Source organism: Theropithecus gelada, chromosome 1 (assembly GCF_003255815.1).
Source record: "Theropithecus gelada isolate Dixy chromosome 1, Tgel_1.0, whole genome shotgun sequence".
NCBI lineage: Eukaryota > Metazoa > Chordata > Mammalia > Primates > Cercopithecidae > Theropithecus > Theropithecus gelada.
The window spans coordinates 207367783-207388617 of NC_037668.1; positions in this window are offsets into that span (position 1 = coordinate 207367783).

The following is a 20835-nucleotide window of genomic DNA, read 5'->3' on the forward strand; positions in this document are numbered from 1 at the left end:
CTATTCTTCATCCAACCTGAGCTTAAAAATAGACAGTTTTTCCTGGGTCTTTGGGTTTTCATTTCTGGAAGCTTCCATGTCATATAAAACACTAATTAAATAAATTTGTTATGCTTTTCTCTTGCTAACCTGTCTTTTGTTATAGGGCTGTCGGCCATGACCTTCTGATGGGTAAGGCAAGGTATCAAACCTCTCCACTCCTACAATACTAAACAGGCAACTACCATACATCCCAGCAGTTGCACTACTGGATATTTATTTCAGAGAACTTATGTTCACATAAAAATCGGAATGCAAATATTTATGGTAACTTTATGTTCAATAGTCAAAAGCTGGAATAGAAAAAGTCCCTCAACAGGTGAATGCGTAAACAGTTTCTGTAACATGGAAAACTACTCAGTAACAAAAAGGAAAAACTCATTTATGCATAAAACAACCTGGATGAATCCAGAGAATTATACTGAGGGGACAAAATCCTCAGAAGGTTATATATTGTATGAGGTTATATATTGTATGTGATTTAATATATATATATTACATTCCTGAAATGACAACGTTATAGAATCAGAGAACACATCAGTGGTGGCCAGGGGCTCAGGAGGGTGTTGTAGTAGGTGTGGCCATAAAAGTGCAATGTTAGGGATTCTTGTAGTCATGGAAATGTTCTCTATTTTGGCTATATCCATGTCAATATCCTGGTTGTGGTATTGTACCACAGTTTTGCAAGATGTTACCTTAGGAGGAATTGGTTAAAGGGTAGTACATGAGATCTCCTTGGATTACTTTTTACAATGGCCTATGAACCTATAATTATTTTAAAATAAAAGGTTTAATTTGTAAAAATGAACCTGACATAATTCTTCAATCACAGGCTAAGCAGAAAAAATAGGGTTTCTACCTGTGCCAAGCTAGAGTTCTTAGAGGCCAGTGTACATGATGTATTGATCTTTCAGTCAACATAGAACTTAGGACAGAGCTTTGCCCAAAGGAGGTCCTAAGTGAAGGTATGCTGAATATATTTAATCGCAATTGTTGCAGGACTTTCTCCTCAGTTCAGCAAAAAACTCCGTTCCTGTCACACGACCAGGAAAGATGAGACTCATGGACCCATAGAAGAGGGAAGAAAAATGAAATTTATTGGACAAAAAAGGAAACAGGGAAAAACTTTCAGCACAATGAGAGGGAAGCCTGTTAACCAGCTCCCACCCCACCACACAGGAACTCAAGAAGCTGGGCTCCTCCCACTGCAAATGGGGAGAACTTCTGTGGCTCCACTCCGTTCTCCCAGTTGTGCATGCCGGTCAGAGGTTCTCCGGGAGCCCTTTATACTTGGCTGTCTCACAAGCAATTCTTGGTTCAGGATAAACAAAAATTATCTGTAAAATGGGATTTGAGGCAATAAGTCAACAGAATATTTTTATCACAACCATACAAAATTATGCTGGCTATGTAATTGTGACCCATATATATGTGGAGGACTCTCCTCAATCAAATATTGGGGCCATGACGTTTAATTTTTGCACATATAAAGGACTTTGAAATCCTTATCATAACTTAAGGGAAAGTCCATGGATTATAATTCCTGGCCTGATGAGGGAAAGGGGGGAGTCAGGAGACACAGTAATTTATTCTCATACAGAAAGAGCAAGTCTTAGCCTGTTAGATTCCCTTGTTGATATTTTTCCCATATTACTAGATTAATACCTAATAAAATTCAAATAGAAATATACAGGAGGTGGTTCACAGTTCTCAGTGTGCAGGTCTTATTACACAAATCATGCGTGAAATCCAAAGGTTATAGTAAATATTTCATATACTTTCCTCAAGAACAACAAAAAATGAAGAACCAAAATTAAAGCTCTTCTCTTGTCAAGTCAATGCCTTAAAATAAAATCTCACACAAAACAGAATACAAACTAGAAATAACAATTCTTCTCAAGATATCAGTGTTTGAAAAATACTCTCAAACCATGTTTCTCCTTTGCCTTCATGCCAACACAACAATCGACACAGAAGACTTCTGTGACCCCAAAATATGTGATTTCTCCCTTTCTGCAAACAAGCAATCAAGTCTGCAGCAGACACCAGTTGGGTGTCCTCCAATTCTGTTCCTACACTGTCTACCTGGAGTTAGTCTCAGATCTCACAGGTTAAGAGCTCAGTCTCCAAGACTGCATTCCCCACCTTCACAGACCCTAGTCACAAATCTAGGCCTCCAGAACTTCTCACCTACTGACTTCAATTGGGATTCTCACAATCCCTGCCTTGGGTTCCATTAATTTGCTAGAGTGGCTCACAGAACTAACAGAAACACATTTACTAGTTTATTAGAAAGGGTATTACTAAGGATACAGATGAAGAATGTGTAGGGAATGGTATGAGGAAAGGCATGTGGAGCTTCGGTGCCCTCCCATGAGTATGCCACCTTCTAGGAACCTCCACGCGTTCAGCCATCCAGAAGCTGTCTGAACCCTGTCTTCTTGGGTTTTTATGGAGGCTTCATTACATAGGCATGATTGATGAAACCACTGGCCCTTGGTGATTAATGTAACCTTTAACCCCTCTCCCCTCCCTGGAGGTTGGTGGGTAGGACTGAAAGTCTCAACTCTCTAATCATGCCTTAGTCTTTCTGTGACCATCTCCACCTTGAAGATAAAAGTCAACATTAGCATTCAAAAAGACAGCACTTTGGGGATTCCAAGGATTTTAGTAGTTGTATTCCGGGAAAACCAGGGGCAAGGACCAAATATGTATTTCACAAAATTACAAACAGTGAATGCTATTGTTGTTGTCAACCAAAGATAAATGTTTAAGTCCTGTAACCAACTGAATGTACCCCTCTTCTCAGTCAAGGGCATTCTAAAGTAACCCTGAAACACTAGTTCAGGTCATCAAGGTCAGACATGCCTCATTATACCTTCCTCCCTTTGGAATTCAGGCACAGCTGACCAGTATTAACATTAAAACAGAGACCTAAGACTGACAGAACAGACTCTTTAAGTCTAATAAGAAATATTTATGAGCTATTCTTTCTGAAGCCCGTAACCTGGATGCTTCATTGGTATAATAAGATTTTTGGTTTCTACAATGCCTTAACTCAGACATTTCTTTCTATTGATTCCAGGTCTTTAAACACTTTCAACTAACTGCCAATTAGAAAGTCGTTGAATCCCCCTTTGACCTATGAGCCTCCCATTTCAAGTTGTCCCACCTTTCTGGACTAAACCAGTGTACATCTTACATGTTTCAATGTCTTATTTTTCCCTAAAATATATAAAATCAAGCTATAGCCTGATCACCTTGGGCACATGTTGTCAAGCCCTCTTGAGCCTGTGTCACAGGCATGTCCTTAACCTTGGCAAAATAAACTTCTAAATTGATTGAGACCTGTCTCAGATACTTTTTGGTTTATACTATCTACATTCAGATACTTAGGTTTCTGCTTGATTATGTCAATGTATTTTCATTCTTTCAATTCTTAGAGTCCCTGCCATAAGTTATATGAATCTACTTGAATATTCCCTTCTTATACTAGTCTCAACTTAAATATGTTAGTCAAGGTTTAGCCTGAGTTATGGGCAAATGTAATACCTTTTATAGTCTGTACTAATGCTGCAAATATAATAGCCATTCGGATATAGGAGTTAAAGATGAATTACTTAAGCAGATAGTGAGGGTACAGAAGTCCTCGGTAAGGCTTTCCTGTTAATGGAAAGCAACCCCAAATCATGTTCCTTTCTAACAAAGAGCAGCCTGTAAAATGGAGCTTCATGCATAGCCGGCAGTTGTGCCAATCATGTTCAAAATGGCAGCTCCATCGTCCCTTCTCTTTGTCAGCCACATGTACAGTAAGGAGCAGACAAGATGGCGCCCACTAAGGGTAAAGCCCATTTGCATAATAAGATTAGGGTGGAGTGACCAGCCTTCCCGCACGCTATGTAAACGTCACAACTGATAGAACCCATCTGTGGGCCCTACGTATATCAGACACCACCTCCTCAAACCGGTCTATAAAACCCGGCAAACTCCACTGCCAGCCAGCCTGCCTTTTCCCCTCAGAAGCCCCTCTCTCTCACTAAAGAGAGAGAGGTTCTCTTTTTTCTTTCTTCTGCCTGTTAAACCTCCGCTCCTAAATTCCTTGTGTGTGTCCTTGTCCTAAATTTTCTTGGCTCGAGATGACAACCCTGGGTATTTACCCCAGACAACCATGTTACTTCAACTCAATCAATGCTCTTTGATAATATTAAAACTTGGTTTTACCTTTACAAATTTCTTTTTTTCTGGTACTGTTGTTAATGTTTATTGAACACTTTTAAATACACCATCCACTTTACCTACAATCAATTATTTCATTCTAACAACCCCATGAAGTATGATTATCTATATTTCACAGATGAAGAAACTGAGATTTGGAGAAGTTAAAAAATTTGCTCAAAGTTAATATAGTTAGTAAATGGCAGAGCTCAAATCCACCTCCATGTGAGTCTAAAGTTCCCCACTAAACTGTCCTATCTCCTTTGGTAACTTTAGATGCAAGTACTTATCATCCATCCTCACTGAGGTTGGACAGTGTATTAGTCCATTTTCACACTGCTGATAAAGACATACCCAAGACTGGGAAATTTACAAAAGAAAGAGGCTTAATTGGACTTACAGTTCCACATGGCTGGGGAGGCCTCACGATCATGGTGGAAGGCGAAGGCAAGGAGGAGCAAGCCACATCTTACATAAATGGCAGCAGGCAAAAAGAGAGCTTGTGCAGTGAAACTCCTGTTTTAAAAACTATCAGATCTCGTGAGACGCATTCACTATCACAAGAACCGCATGGGAAAGACCTGCCCCCATAATTCATCTCCCATTGGGTCCCTCCCACAACACGTGGGAATTATGGGAGCTACAAGGTGAGATTTGGGTGGGGACACAGAGCCAAACCATATAAGACAGGAAGAGGGAAATCATCTGACTCCTCAGTACTTACTCATGGCAAATGTGGTCAGTATTAGCTGGTTACTATCATGAAGAGTGTTGTCATTGGAAACTTTAGTAATAGTGTTTCTACATTTAACATTTTCCCAGACATTACATTTGCTTAGGAAAACACTCAACTTGTTAAACCTATCTGAGCAAACTGATCATAATTCATAATATTTTCTTTAAAGGAAGAAAAATCAAACCCTGAGTTTCTGAAAGTCCATAAAGGTGATGAAAGGACTCTTTTTACCAGGGACTTGCATAGTTGCATATCACAGCCTCTGAGCATTAGAAGTGCTTTAGAGACATTATTTTATTCTATTGTGCCATTAGCACCTCATTCAGTATAATTCTAGAATTCCACTTCTATGTCCAGGGACTCAGTTTTCATGAGATCCCTTCCATATTAAAGAGGATAGTCCCTTTTTGGAGACTATTGGGTTTCAGATTAGTTGACAAAGTAATGAATGAGGTTGGGGTGATCTTGAACTAAATATGGGAGGCAGTGGAGGTAACAATGAATACCACAAGAGCTTTGGATTCAGATAAACCTGGATCCTAATTCTACTTCCTCTACTCATTAACTGTGTGACTTTCAAAAAGTCACTAAACCTCTCTGAACCTTAGTTTATTTCTCTTTAAAATGGGGATATGACTATTACCAATACTAACACCTTGTAAGATTGCTATGAGTATTAAATCCCATGTTAGAACTTGAGTGCAGTGCCTGACACATGGCAAATGCTGAATATCTTCCACCCACAGTCCATTATCATTCTCTTCTTCATGTTCTATCATGTAATTTCTCCAATGTGGTTAAAACTAGTTAGCTCCTGTGGAAGCTGTCAAACAAGTGTATAACCACCCAACAGTTCTTCCTGCCCACTGCACAAACAAAATCAATGCATGGAGAGCATAGCATTGCAGCAAAGAAGGAGTTTAACCAACATGAGGCAGGCCACACCACGTGGGAGACAGAGTTACTACTCAAATCAATCTTATCAAAGTCCCATAGGTTAGGGGTTCTTCAAAGGTAGCTTGGTGGGCAAGAAGGGCCTAGGGTATGGGAAGTGCTGATTTGTTGAGTAGGAAATACAATCATAGGAAGTTGAAGTTGTCCTCTTTCACTGAGTCACTTCCCGGTAGGGCCACAGGAGCCTTGGTGAATCCAGGTGAAGCCATCAGTGGTCAGACATGTAAAAAACCTGAAAAATATTCCAGAAGGCCAATCTTAGGTTCTACAATAGTGATGTTATCTGCAGGAGTGATTGGGGAAGTTGCATATCTAGTAACCTCCATAATCATGGCTGGCAATTGTGTATGTCTAAACCTTAGCAGAATTAAGGCTCCTCTATCCTCCCATCCTGGTGGTCCCTCATTAGTTTTACAAAGGTGGTTGAGTTTTGGAGAAAGACTATTATCATTTAAACTATAAACTAAGTGTTTTCCTAAGTTGTCTTGGCTTAAGTCCGGGAATAATTAAACATAGCTTGAAGGGTGTATTAGTTCGTTCTCATACAGCTATAAAGAAATACCTGAAACTGAGTAATTTATAAAGAAAGGAGGTTTAATTGGGTTGGGCATGGTGGGTCATGCCTGTAATCCCAGCATTTTGGGAGGCCAAAGCTAGTGGATCACCTGAGGTCAGGAGTTCAAGACCAACCTGGCCAATATGATGAAACCCTGTCTCTACTAAAAATACAAAAATTAGCTGGGCATGATGACACATTGCCGGTGATCCCAGCTACTTGGGAGGCTGAGGCAGGAGAATTGCTTGAACCCAGGAGGCAGAGGTTGAGCTGAGATTGAGCCACTACTTCAGCCTGGGTGACAAAGCGAGACCTTGTCTCAGAAAAAGAAAAGAAAAGAAAAGAGGCTTAATTGGCTCATGATTCCACAGGCTGTACAGGAAGCATGGTTCAGGAAAGTTATAATTATGGTGGAATGTGAAGAGGAAGCAGGAACATCTTATATGGCCAGAGCAGAAGGAAGGGAGAGTGGAGAGGTGCCACACACTTTTAAACAACCAGATCTTATGAGAACTTACTGTCATGAGAACAGCACAGGGGAAGTCTGCCTCCATGATCCAATCACCTCCCATCAAATCTCCAACATTTGGGATTACAATTCAACATGTGATTTGAGTGGGGAAACAAATCCAAACCATATCAAAGGCTAAAGGCAAGAGGGGAGTTGGCTAGATCAGATCAGAAAGTACCATGGCTGTAACTTTCTCAATGACACAATTCTTGCAAAGGTGGTTTCAAGTAGGCCTGAAAGCTGAATGATTGGTGATGCTGCTCTCTTGGTTTTGTTACCCAGAATTGTCAAAGTGACAGCCAGCATCCCCTTCACTGGGTGTAAGCTGTGCATGTTAAAACTGTGCCTCCTTCACCTCCTTTGAGAATGAACAAAATAAAATGAAAAGACTGTGCCTCCTGGGCGTCCTGCGTGTATCCCTCCTGGACGGCAGGGCACAACTCAGATCAGTATGTTGACATAGTCACCACTGTGGCTTTTAATGAGAACCATTTGTTCTATCCTGAAGCTTTAGAGTTTTGCACAAGGAAAAACAGTTGCCAAGGTTTGTATAATTTCCTGCTGGGTTAGCTGGTATGAGAAGTATGATTTATCTGGAAACAAAAAAGTCACCTAGTCTGAGGTGAGTTTTTATTCTTTTATTTTTTTTTTTTTATTTTTGTGGGTACGTAGTAAGCATATATATTTATGTGTTACATGGGATATTTTGATACAGGCATGCAATGCATAATAATCGCATAAGGATAAATGAGGTATTAATCACCTCGAGCATTTATCCTTTGTGTTATAAACAATCCAATTATACTCTTTTAGTTATTTTTAAATGTATGTTTATTTTTTATTATCATCACTTTGTTGTACCAGCAAATACTAGATCTCATTCATTCTTTCTATTTTTTGTATCCATTAATCATCCCCACATCTCCTTCATCCCCCTACTACTCTTTCCAGTTTCTGGTAATCATCTTTCTACTCTCTATCTCCTTGAGTTAAATTGTGTTAATTTTAAACTCCCACAATTAAGTGAAAACATGCGAAGTGCGTCTTTCTGTGCATGGCTTATTTCACCTTATAGAATGACCGCCAGTTCCATCCATTTTGTTGCAAGTGACACAATCTCATTCTTTTATATGGTTGAATTATACTCCATGTGTGTGTATATACCACTTTTTTTTTTTTTTTTTTGAGACAGCATCTCACTCTGTCACATAGGCTGGAGTGAAGTGCAATCTCGGCTCACTGCAACTTCTGCCTCCTGAAACTCAAGGGATCTTACCACCTCAGCTATCGGAGTAGCTGGGATCACAGCCATGCACCACCATGCCCAGCTAATTTTTAGATTTTTTGGTATAGACAGGGTTTCACGATGTCACCCACGTTGGTTTCAAATTCCTGGGCTCAAGTGATCTGCCTGCCTCAGGCTCCCAAAGTGCTGGGATCACAGGTGTGAATCAACACGTCTGGCCACATTTTACTTATTTAATCATCTGTTGATGACACTTAGTATGCTTCCAAATCTTGACTATTGTGAATAGTGCTTCAGTAAACATGGAAGTGGAGATATCTCTTCAATATACTGATTTCCTTATTTTGGGTATATACCTAGGAGTGAGATCACTGGATCATGTGGTAGCTCTATTTTTACTTTTTTTAGAACCTCCAAACTGTTCTCCATAGTGATTGTACTAATTTACATTCCCACCAACAGTGTACAAGCATTTCCTTTTTTCCAGTCTCTCGCCAGCATTTGTTGTTGCCTGTCTTTTGTATAAAAGCCATTTTGACTAGGGTGAGATTATATCTCATTGTAGTTTTGATTTGCATTTCTCTGATGATCCATGATGTTGAGCACCTTTTCATATACCTGTTTGCCATTTGTGTGTCTTCTTTTGAGATACATCCATTCAAATATTTTGCCCATTTTAATATCAGATTATTAGATTTCTTTCCTATAGAGTTGTTTGAGCTCGTTATATGTTCTGGTTAATCCCTTGTCAGACGAGTAGTTTGCAGATATTGTCTCCTGTTCTGTGAGTTGTCTATTCATTTTGTTGAATGTTTCCTTTGCTGTGCAGAAGCTTTTTAACCTGGTGTGATTCCATTTGTGCATTTTTGCTTTGGTTGCCTGTGCTTGTGAGAGTATTACTCAAGAAATCTTTGTCCAGTCAAATGTTCTGGAGAGTTTCCCCAATATTTTCTTTTAGTAGCATCATAGTTTGAGGTTTTAGATTTTAGCCTTTAATCCACTTTGACTTGATTTTTGTATAAAATGAGAGATGGGAGTCTAGTTTCATTCTTCTGCGTATGAGCACCCACTCTTATTAGTACCATTTGTTGAAGAGATTGTCACCTCCCCAATGTATGTTCTTGGCACCTTTGTCAAATAGGAGTTCACTGTAGATGTATGGATTTGTTTCTGGGTTCTCTGTTTTTATGCCAGTTCCATGCTATTTTGGTTTCTATAGCTCTGTAGTATAATTTGAAGTCAGGTAATGTGATTTCTCCAGTTTTTTTTTTTTTTTTTTTTTTTTGCTCAGAATAGCTTTGGCTATTCTAGGTCTCTTGTGGTTCCATATACATTTTAGTATTGTTTTGTCTATTTCTGTGAAGAATATCATTGGTATTTTGATAGGAATTGCATTGATTCTCTAGACTGGATTGATGGACATTTTAACAATATTGATTCTTCCAATCCATGAATATAGAATTATCTTTCCATTTTTTTTGGTGTCCTCTTCAACTTCTTTCATCAATGTTTTATAGTTTTTATTGTATAAATTTTCCACTTCTTTGGTTCATTCCTAGCTGTTTTATTTGTAGCTATTACAAATGGAATTGCTTTCTTGACTTCTTTTTCAGATTGTTCTCTTTTGGCATATACAAATGACACTGATTTTTGTATGTTGACTTTGTATCCTGCAACTTTACTGAATTTATCAATTCTAATAGTTTTTTGGTGGAGTCTTTAGTTTTTTCCAGATATAAGGTTACATCATCTGCAAAACAAAGATAATTTGACTTATTTCTTTCTGACTTGGGTGCCCTTCATTTTTTTCCCTCTTGCCTGATTGCTCTAGCTAAGACTTTCCCTTTACACATTTTAAAGCATCTTTACTTACGGCATTTTATATTTTCCTAATTCTAGTCTTCTAAAAAACTACAGTTTAAAACACTGTCTACTTTCTGTCTGCTTAAAACCAAACTAATCCTTTTCCCCCATATGAGCTCAAATGAAATGAAAACAAAGCTTATTGCTTCTTCATCAATCCACCTATCAGTGTTATATCATTATTCTTCTCTGGATTATCTAGACCTTTTTCTCAATCTCCTATTTTACTTTTCTCATAAAAACTTGGTAACAGAGGATAAGCGGCAGAAGTGAAGAAGTGTAGAGAATGTTTCCAAACTCCTCACACCAACTTTAAAATCATCAATGACTTTAGAATGAAGGAAATGGAACTCAAGATACAAGTAATAAAATTTATTTTTATTTAATTGTACTTTTTCAAGAAATCAGAGGAAGATTGTTTCTACCTTTTTACATTCTTTCAAATAATGAACCCAAAAATTTCACTGCAATAAAATTATATTTTCATAGTATAGAGATTTAGTAATTTATTTCTCAAAAGAAATTACTTACTTCTTTGAATCTCCCTTCCATTTCTCCTCCTTCTTTCCTTCCTTTCTTTCTTTCTTCTTCCTTTTTTCTTTCTTTCTTCTTTCTTTTTTCTCATTTTTTTGGTTATTGTTTCTCAAAAGAAATTATTTGAATCAAGCAAACTATTTTCTTGTCGTAAGAGTAGAATATTGAGATAGTTTCATGTCCCCTAAATTTTTCTTATCTTTATCTTACTCATCAATTTCTAAGATAAGACTATCTAAAATACAACAAAGGTGATATGTCATTACAGACTGGCTGGTTAAATGTGTTAAAATGACACATTTACTACTTTTATGTTGAAAAAACTATTTTTAAAATAAAGAAGTTTTATTTCTAGAAATATTTTATTCACCATATATTTTTTCAAACTTTTTTTTTTTTTTTTACTTGCAGGTACAACGATTGTACTCATTTGTGAAATAAGCAGCACTATAAACGTGCGCTTTTGCTTGCTTGTTTATTTGTTTTTGTTTTTTACCTTAGGCCTTGCTATTCTGAATTTCCAACACTTTTCCAAAGCAAGTGAAGTCTTCGTTTTTTGTGTTAGATTCCCTAAACTGCTTGATCAAATTTCTGAAGGACATTGTCACATGAATAGCTTTCATTTCCAGTAGAGCATAAACTCTCTCATTATGTCCCTTAGCCCATACAATTTGGTTTTATTTTCTGAGACACCTAGGCCCTACTTTGATCTCTGTTCTTCCAAGTAACATACTTGTATATGGTCAGGGGCTTATTAAAATGCCTTACTAAATTATTTAGCATAGAGCACTTACTCTGTCAGTGCTTTACACATATCAACAAAGTTAATTTTTGCTACAGGCTAATAAAGAGGTATCACTATTATCTATATTTTACACAGGTGAACATTGTGGCATAAATGGATTAAGTAAATTGTCATAGGTTTCACAGGTACTAAATGGTGATGCTAGAGTTCAAACCCAGGTAATCTGCTTCCAGATCATGGCTCGTAGCCATTTGCTACTCTCTCCACTATGCCATCCCTACCTTCTGTCTATAGTTTCTAAATTATCTCCAATTCCCGTTAATTAAACAGGCTTAAAAAATGTAAATATCAAGGGCCTCCTCTTCTGGTTATACACAGAAAGTTACAAATGTTATTTGTTCATACCCTAAAAAGAAGAAAAGGCTGAATAAACTACAGCGTTATAGTTTTTAAGACACATCAGAAAGTTGAGAACACAAAGAAACCTAATTCTTTGTGTCAGGTTCTTATTAGGAGAGAAGAAATCCTTCACTCCTCATATCCCTGGAATATTGGCTGAAAAAAGAGAAACTTGGCTAAATTGGTGGTAAAGTCAACCATAACTGAAGTCAGTCGTACTTTAAATAAAATTTAATGACTGTATTTTCACATTTCTAACAAATTATTTTTAAAGGCTCATTTGTTAAAGAAGAAATCATAAGGGAAATTACAAAATCTTTCAAACTGAAGTGTGACACGCAGCTTAAACAGTCTTTTAAGGAATATTTTTAGCTTTAAATGTACATATTAGAAAAGACGTAAAATGTAAAATCAGTGATCTAAACTTTCACCCTAAGAAACTAGAAAGAGAAAATTAAACCAAAAAAAAGGAGAAGAATATGAAATAATAAAAACAAGAACAGAATCAATAAGAAGAGTTAAATAATAGAGAAAACTAACAAAGTCAAAGTTCATTCTTTAAAGCAACAAAATTAATAAACCTCTTGCAAAGTAGGTAAAAAGAAAAAGAAAAAACACAAATTATTAATATCAAAAACGAGAGAGGAAACACACTACAGATGTTAAAAGGAGAATAAGGGTTTTTTTTTTTTTTTTTTTTTTTTTTTTTGGGACGGAGTCTGGCTCTGTCACCCAGGCTGGAGTGCAGTGGCCAGATCTCAGCTCACTGCAAGCTCCGCCTCCCGGGTTTAGCCATTCTCCTGGCTCAGCCTCCCGAGTAGCTGGGACTACAGGCACCCGCCACTTCGCACAGCTAGTTTTTTGTATTTTTTAGTAGAGACGGGGTTTCACCATGTTAGCCAGGATGGTCTCGATCTCCTGACCTCGTGATCCGCCCATCTCGGCCTCCCAAAGTGCTGGGATTACAGGCTTGAGCCACCGCGCCCGGCCAGAATAAGGGTTTTTTAATGAAAGATTTAATGTCAATGAATTTTGAAACTTAAATGAGATTGACGTATTTTTCAAAGCACTTAACATGACAAATTCATACAATGAGAAATAGAAAGTCTAAATGGCCAGATATTGATTAAAGAAATGTAATGCATAATCAGATTCTCCCTGCAATGAAAGCTTCATCCTCAAATGGCTTCACCAGTAAATTGTATCAAACGTTTAAAGAAGAAATTATAGCAATCTTACACAAATTGTTAATAAAAAAGGGAACATGTACCAATTTATTTTATGAGCCTAACAATACCCTGACTCCAAACTTGAGACATCAAAGAGGTAAATTATAGACCATATTCATCATGAACATAGATGTATAAGTCTTTAACAAAATATTAGTAAATCAAATCCAGCCTTACATAAAAAGGATAACATATCATTTGCATGAGACTTATTTCAAGAATGTAAGGCTTACTTACAATCCAAATCAACATATTTTACTACATTAACTGAATAAAAAAACTTATGCGTAACTTGATACAGAAAAGTCATATGACAAAACTTGATACCTAGTTATGATTTTTTAAAACTGTCAGAAAACTAGGAATAAAAGCAACTTCTTTAATCTATCATAATATCTATGAAAAACAAACAGTTAACATCATAACTTATGGTGAAACTTTGGATATATTTTACATGAAACCAGAAAACAGCGATGACACCAACTCCCATTGCTTTTGTTCAACATCATGTTGATAGTCATGGGTAGTACAATAAGGCAAGAAAAGAAAGCCATATCGATTGGAAAGAAGAGCTAGGCCTGTTTTAGTGATCTTAGACAAGATTTACTACAAAACTACAGCAATCAGGGAAATGTAGTATTTGTATAAGGACAAACCAAATAAATCAATGAAAAAGAATAGGGTCCAGAAATAGACCTGCAAATTAACCAATAATTATTTTATGTCCAGGTTGCCAAGGAGTGTTTTCCATACAAACAGCTAACTGGCATATGAAAGAAAATATTCAACATCACTAATCATCAGGGAGATGTGAATCAAAATCATGATGAGATATCATCTTACACCAGTTAGAATGGTTACTACCAAAAAGTCAAAAAACAATGGATACTGGTGAGGATGCAGAGAAGAGGGAATGCTTATACACTGTTGGTAGGAATGTAAATTAGTACAATCTCTCTGGAAAATGGTATAGAGTTTTCTCAGAGAACTAAAACTGCAACTGCCATTTGATCCAGCAATTCCACTTCTGAATATGTACCCAAAGGAAAAGAAATCACGTAAAAAAGATACCTGCATTCATATGCTTATCACAGCTCTATTCACAACAGCAAAATCACGGAATCAATCTAAGTGATTAGATAAAGAAAATGTGATAAATGTATACAATGGAATACTATTCAGCTATTAAAAAATTAAATCATGTCTTTTGCAGCAAGATGGGTAGAACTAGAGGCCATTGTTTTAAATGAAACAACTCAGAAACAGAAAACCAAATACCTCCTGTTCTCACTTATAAGTGGAAGCTAAATAACACCGGCATGGGGACACAGAATGTAGAATAACAGACACTGGAGATTCAGAAGGATAGGAAGGTAGGAGGGGCAAGGGATAGAAATTACTTAATGGGTACAATGTACATCATCCAGGTGATGGTTACACCAAAGCCCAGACTTCACCACTACACAATATATCCATGCAGCAAAACTACATTTATACCCCTTAAATTTTTAGGAAGGAACAAAAACAAAAAGGGGCCTTATAGACAAAATGTATTGGAACAACTGAATATTCTGTTGAGAAAAAGCTAAACATTGTACCCTACTCATTCCATATATAACAATTAATTCAGGATGGATCAGAGCCATTTATGTAAAAGCTTGAATTAAAAAAAAAAATTCCATAAGGAAACATAAAGGAATATCTTTATACACTTAGTTTAGCCAGATTTCTTAGAACAAAAGAAGCCTTAATTATGAAAGAAAAAAAATATATAAATTGAATGTTGTCAAAATTAAAATTTTTTTCTCTTAAAAACATATCTTTAAGATAATAAGAAGGTAAATCATACTCTGAAAATATTCATAATGTATATACCTAACACAATACTCTTTATTAATAACATATTTTAAAAATTTCCTGTAAATCAATAATTAAAATAACGGCCCAGTTTTGGGGGAAAAAAAATTTGACAAGGTCTCAAAAAGACCCTAGTGAGAAGGCGCTAGCTCAATGACCAGTAAGCACAAGAAAAGGTGCTCAAAATCATTGGTTGTCAGGGAAATCCAAAATAAGCAATAATGAAATACCACTTTCCATACACTAGGACAGCTATAACAGAAAGACTGGGAATAGCACAGGCTGGCAAAGATGTGCAGCAACTGAGCTTCCTGTACATTGTTGTCAGAAGTGAAAAATAATACAACCACCTCAGAACGGTTAAGGGTATATAATGTTAAACATGTATCTACTCTATGAACAGAAATTCAATACTTAGGCATTTACCCTGAATAATATTTAATCTAATTTAATTTAATTTAATAATAATATTTACCCTGAATAATAATAAAAACATATATTCAGGCTGGACACAGTGGCTCATACCTATAATCCCAGCAGTTTGGAGGCCAAGACAGATGATCACTTGAGGCTGGAAGTTTGAGACCAGCTTGGGCAAGACAGTGAGATTCTGTCTGTTCAAAAAATTTTTTAAAATTAGCCAGGTGGGGTGGTGAGTACCTATAATCCAAGCTACTCAGAAGCCTGAGGCTGGAGGGTCACTTGAGGCCAGGAGGTTGAGGTTGCAGTGAGCTATGATTGCACCACTGCACTCCAGTCTTGGTAACAGAGACCCTTTCTCTGAAAAAAAAAAAAAAAAAGAAAGAAAGAAAAAGAAAAATAGGAAATGTATGTTAACGAAACAACTTGTGCAAGAAATGAATGTTAGCAGTTTTATTAATAATAGCCTGAAATTAGCAATAACCCACATGTCAATCAACAGGAAAATAGTTAAACGCATTGTAATATATTCATGCTTAGCAATCAGAAATCTACTAGCATTAATATATGCAACAATATGGATGATGAATCTCAAAAACATGAGATTGAGTGAACAGGGCAGATGCAAAGGATGAGATGTCATATAATTTCATTGATGTAAGTATCAATGGAAAGAAGAACTATTTTTTCCACCTTGCACATGTTATAAGTTTCCTCTAATTTGGCAACTTTATTATTCCCAACATCTATGGAGTAAGTCACATTGACATATTACATAGACATCCATGACAGGGAAAAGTAATCAACGCTAGATTATGCTACCAATCTGCTAGAGTTTAGAAATGATTATCACTGGGAGGTGGGGAAACTTACTGGAAAGGTACACAAGAAAACTTTCAGGAATGATGGAAACAGCATCTTGTTGTATGAAGGGGTTATAAAGGTTTATACATTTGTCAGAACTCATTAACTTGAACAGCTATGCATTTTATTTTTATATACACAATGCCACAATGTATAAAACAAGGAAGTTAAACAATACAGTGTGAAGAGCAAAGGGCATAGTAATAGTTATGGCTTCTATTTATATGCCAGGCACTATGGAAGTTATTTAAAAGCTAAGGGTTTTTCTGTGCAACCCTGATACCAATGATGTGTTTTAAATATCATTACTACTTTACAAGTGAAGAAACTGAGATTTAGAAAGGTGAAGTGACTTTCTAAAGTCACAAAGCTAATGAGGTGCAATTTCCTCACTAGAAGAGGAAAAGAGACGAAAGCTGGGAGAGAAATCTGACTGACTCTATTCCTAAGTATTTATTCTGGAGCTCAAGTGCTTCAGCCAGCAAGTGTCTGAGCAGCTTTATATCTTCTTGTGGTAGAGAAATGGAAATGAAAGATTCAAAAGTTTGAAATATACTCTGCTTTAGGGAACAAATGTGGGAAGAATAATTCTCAGCGTTGCCATTGAAGCTGCAATAGCCTGGTAGCAATTTGCAATGCTTATAAGCTTTCCTCTCTCAGATCATCAACATATGGTTGCATGAGTTAGATTGGCAGCCTTGGATGCATTCTATGCCCTCGGGGTATAATGAGGAATTATTTACATTTATATAAGCCATATTCTACTGCCAAAGGAAGCAAAATATAAAGCAGAGAGAGAGGAGAGTAGAAAATTCAAAAAAGTAATGAGCCAATTTTGCCAAAAATTTTTTTCTTTCACCTTTGAGATTCTCTGAGTCTGCTTAATATGTGAATTTGACTTATTCCATAGATGCTGGGGATAAGAAAGTTGCCAGATTAGAGGAAACTTATAACATGTGTAAGTTGGACAAAATACCTCTTCTTTCCTGGTTATTTTTTGCAAGTTAGTGATTATCTACAGTTGCACCAGTACCATCCACTTTTATCAGTTTATTTTATGCTTTGAATTGATCTACCTTAAACAAAATGGACATACTGCAACAGCATCCCACATGAGAAGAAGTACATGCAAGTTCTTCATAAATTGTCCTAAACTTTTTTAAAATTATTATTCTGTTTCATTTTGCATCCTATTATGATGCTGATACCAAATAGCCTCTACATTTTAAAAAATAAGAATCCTGAGACCAAAAAAATTCTCAAAGTCATCCAAAGTTAATACAAATGATACATGGTAGAGTTGGCATTTGAACCCAGACACTCATGTCTCTAAAACAGTAGTTATTTCTTTTCTACTTCTTTGATTTCCCCTCTAACCATGATGCATCTTAATTAGTGCAGTTTCACCCAGCTTAAATGCTTTCTACACTGCAAATGTATCTTCCAGTTTTCAGTGACCCCGGTCTTCTGTGAGATCTTACAAAACAAACTATGCACTTGTAAGTTCCCACTGCCTTTTTCAGGACTTAATAATCAGTTCTCTTACAAGCTCTGCCCTCACCTTGAGTGAGGGGCATCATTCCACACACTGGGCTCTTCTACTGAAGAACGGGGTAGATTCTTTGTTGAAATCCACATCCTTTAAAAATCAGTAGGGTTGCCACTGTTCTACTGAGTTCTCTTTTTGTGTGTGTTTTAGCCGTGGTGAAGAGGCCAGGTTAGACATCAAGCTTCTTGAAAGTAAGGAAATGATGCTTTGTGAAGGTAAACCAAGGTGAGCACTGTTAACAGATTCCTTGGTCAGAATGGGCATCTAGACTCCAACTACTTCCCCAAGATTCAGTGTCTAGTAATTATATTGTTAGCACTTTCAGGACGCCCTCAGGCAGAGAGTGAGAGCACCTTTAACATTGTGCTGCTCACTGTGATGAGATCATGAGGCTAGCAGAGACCTTTGTATCTGGGGAACCCACCCCAGATAATTCAACATGAGTCCTTTTCTATTTTCCCTAAGTGTCAGCCGGTCTGAGAAATAAAGGGAAAGAGTACAAAAGAGAGAAATTTTAAAGCTGGGTGTTGAGGGGAGACATCACATGTTGGCAGGTTCCGTGATGCTCCCCAAGCTGCAAAACCAGCAAGTTTTTATTAGTGATTTTCAAAAGGGGAGGGAGTGTACAAACAGGGTGTGGGTCACAGAGATCACATGCTTCACAAGGTAATAAAATATTACAAGGCAAATGGAGGCAGGGCGAGATCACAGGATGGGGGCGAAATTAAAATTGCTAATGAAGTTTCGGGCATGCATTGTCATTGATAACATCTTATCAGGAGACAGGGTTTGAGAGCAGACAACCGGTCTGACCAAAATTTATTAGGCAGGAATTTCCTTGTCCTAATAGGCCTGGGAGCGCTATGGGAGACCAAGGCTTATTTCATCCCTTATCTGCAACCGTAAAAGACAGACGTTCCCAGAGCGGCCATTTCAGAGACCTCCCGCTAGGAATGCATTCTCTTTCTCAGGGCTGCTCCTTGCTGAGAAAAAGAATTCAGTGATATTTCTCCTATTTGCTTTTGAAAGAAGAGAAATATGACTCTGTTCCACCCGTCTCTCCGGCAGCCAGACCTAAAGGTTATCTCCCTTGTTCCCTGAACATCTCTGTTATCCTGTTCTTTTTTCAAGGTGCCCAGATTTCATATTGTTTGAACAATTTGTGCAGTTAACGCAATCATCACAGGGTCCTGAGGCAACATACATCCTCAGCTTATGAAGATGATGGGATTAAAAGATTAAAGACAGACATATGAAATCACAAGAATATTGATTGGGGAAGTGATAAATGTCCATGAAATCTTCACAATTTATGTTCAGAGATTGCAGTAAAGACAGGCGTAAGAAATCATAAATGTATTACTTTGGGAAACTAATAAATGTCCATGAAATCTTCACAATGTATGTTCTTCTGCCATGGCTTCAGCTGGTCCCTCCATTTGGGGTCCCTGACTTCCCACAACACCTTTGTGTTCCATGTAATTTTACTTCACTGATATGAATATCTCTTCTAGTTCCAGAATGACATGTCTTTATTATTGTCACTTTCCAATGCCCTCATACCTGATGGGAAAACAGCTGATCCTTGAGTGAATTATATTCCTCATGACTGTCTGATATTTTTACCTATTGTTAATGAATACAACATGATGCCTTTCAATTCTTTAATTTAATTAATGCTCTCCATGTTCATGTCACAAAATCAGGTCAGTTAATCAATTACCAGTAATTAATTAACAGCTTGCTGTGCTCAAAAGTTTAGGGGCAGAAGAAAATAGAAAATACAGTTTAAAAAGATGAACAATCAATTGCTTTACAGCACATACATGGGTGTTGCCCCAGCAAGAGCACAGAGGTGAAAGGCATCCAGGATGTGAGATGCTCTTTGTTCTTACTAAGCACAGCTATGAGGTGATCAGTGGTAAGGCCAGATAGGTGGAGAAGCAGTACCATTGACAAAGAGCTCGTGCCCTGGTGCTCATGTATTAGGACGTGCTCTTCTTGTTGTTCTTCCCCATGGGGAGTATGCTCTGCAGGACCAAGAACACGTGTCCACCTGGAACCCATTATCCTACCTTCTAGGTCATGCTCTGAGTCCCTGTGTCCTCAGAATTCCTTCCACAATGGCCCTGCATCTGCACATGTGTCTTGGGCAGCCTATTCCCTGGGTTCATGCTCCAAGGTCAGGACATTCTACTAACATGTATTTGTAGACATGGTGAGTAGCCAAGGGGTGGCTGTTGGTGATGGGTTGGAATGGAGTTTGAAGTTGGGGTAGGCATGATCCCTTATGATATGAAACAGGTCAGGGATAAAGAGAGAAGGGGATCAGATGCAGATCAGGGACTTAGGACTTGGTACATGAACATGGAGGGCCTAGGTACCAGCTTTCCTCATGTAGGAATGTTCTGGACGGAAACTCTGAGAAGTCTGAGAATTCTAAATTTGGATCTGGATTTCTAAGGTAGGAGAATATAACATATTTTATTTCTCAGTTTGTTAATGTGATTTATAACACATTTTATGTGGGCCTTAATTTCATTCTTGGCCCTACTATTCTTTAAGGTGAGCCCATGAAACTGTCCCCATAGGGTAAGGAAAATTATATGCCAGACTTCAGGCAAAAGTACAGTTAAGCATTAATCAGGTAGCCTTCTGGCCTATCTCCCTATAGCCATTCTAACATTAGATACTGACCATTTGCTTCCCCATTGTTTCTATAGATAGAATCTCTAACATTAAAATCTTAAGACCTTTTTGCTTAAAAATTACTTAAGATGTTTTTCAGATCCTGAGTACCAGCAAAATGGCTGACACCAGATAGCCTGAAGAATCCAAAACTAAGTCAACACAAAAATACAGTTTCTTCATCTCCCTGTCCCTTGACTTCACCTTTCACTCTTTGATTAATCCATGATCCCAGGTCCACAACCCATCCTAAACCCCTTAAGATCCCTATCCCCAAACTCCTTGGGAAGACAGATGTGAGGTTTCCTCTTGTTTGAATCCCTGATGATTGAACTTCTTTCTCTGCTGCAATTCTCATTGTCTCCATGTATTGATTTGCCACATATTGGGCAATGGAGCCAGGCATGATTACACCTGGAGAGGATGGCCT